This window comes from Chaetura pelagica, unplaced genomic scaffold, assembly GCF_000747805.2.
Source record: "Chaetura pelagica isolate M959 unplaced genomic scaffold, ChaPel_1.0 scaffold1081, whole genome shotgun sequence".
NCBI classification, from domain to species: Eukaryota; Metazoa; Chordata; class Aves; order Apodiformes; family Apodidae; genus Chaetura; species Chaetura pelagica.
In genome coordinates this window covers 379896-381032 of record NW_009952000.1, presented here as the reverse complement: position 1 = coordinate 381032, position 1137 = coordinate 379896, and positions in this window count along the sequence as shown.

Here is a 1137-nt window from a genome sequence, read left to right as displayed (position 1 = left end):
TTTCCTACCTGTGCTCTCACTTTCCTGCTGGTTTATTTGTGCTACCATAGTAGCACAGTGCTTAGTGTAGGGATTTCCTGCTGGTTTATTTGTGCTACCATAGTACTTAGTGTAGGGGTGGGGACCATGGATGGAACACCTCTCTTTTGGTTCCAGCTGTTTGCAGATCTCTTTACACCTGATGTAAAGATGGAGACGGTGCCTTGATGGAGGCAGAGCCCTAAGGTGGGGGCTGGAGCTGCAGGTGGTATTAAAAAGGGGTTTTTAGCTGGCCAAGGTCTTGCAGTGCTGCAGAGCAACCTTGGGCATGGGGAGATCATTGCCCCCTCCCTGGGTTGTCTGCAGAGCCCTGTAGCTCAAATGTTATTTGTCTCCCCCCAGCCAAATCATGCAAAGCTAAATTGAGCTGTGGCAGGGAAAAGTGTGAAGCGTATTATTAGGGACAGGGAGCTCTTGTTCCACAGCTGCTACTGCTGCTGCCGTTGGTAATTAATGTTTGAGGAATTGCAGATCTTCATTAGGAGAACAATTAGATTAACGAGAGAACTTGAGCTGAGGCTGTAATGGGAAAGGGTTGGGGAGAGGCTTTAAAAACAAAATAAAATCCCACCCTGGCACCCTGCCTTGCTGCTCCAGAGACGTGCTGGTGCTCTTGGAGGTGTCCTGGGAGGAGACCAGTCCTTTCTGTTCAGGCAGGGACAGGCTCTAAGAGACTCAGGAAGCAGTGGGATCATTATGGAGAGGAAAGAAGCAATCTGCAAGGTCATAAATATTCAAGGCAGCCCAGTAGCCATCGCTTGGCTATGGCACCAGGTTATTAGCGGAGAGAGCACTGGGCGAAGGCTGCTCAGGGCTTAGCAAGGTCCTGGGCTTGCATCGTTAAAAGCTTTAATTGGTGGCCTTGTTGCTGGAGACACTGACCCCTCCAAGGCAGGAGTCACCCTGGCCACAGGGTATCGCCTTCAGGGTCTAGGCATTAATTCAGGCCAATGAACAGGCCTGAAGTTGAGAAATTTAAGATGTTGCTTAACACTTCTTTTCAGCAAGAGGCTTTTTGGGGCTCCCCCCACCCATTATTCCCTTCCCCACAGGCTTAGCCCCTTGCCTGGTGTGGTTGCCTTGAGGTGCTGCACAACT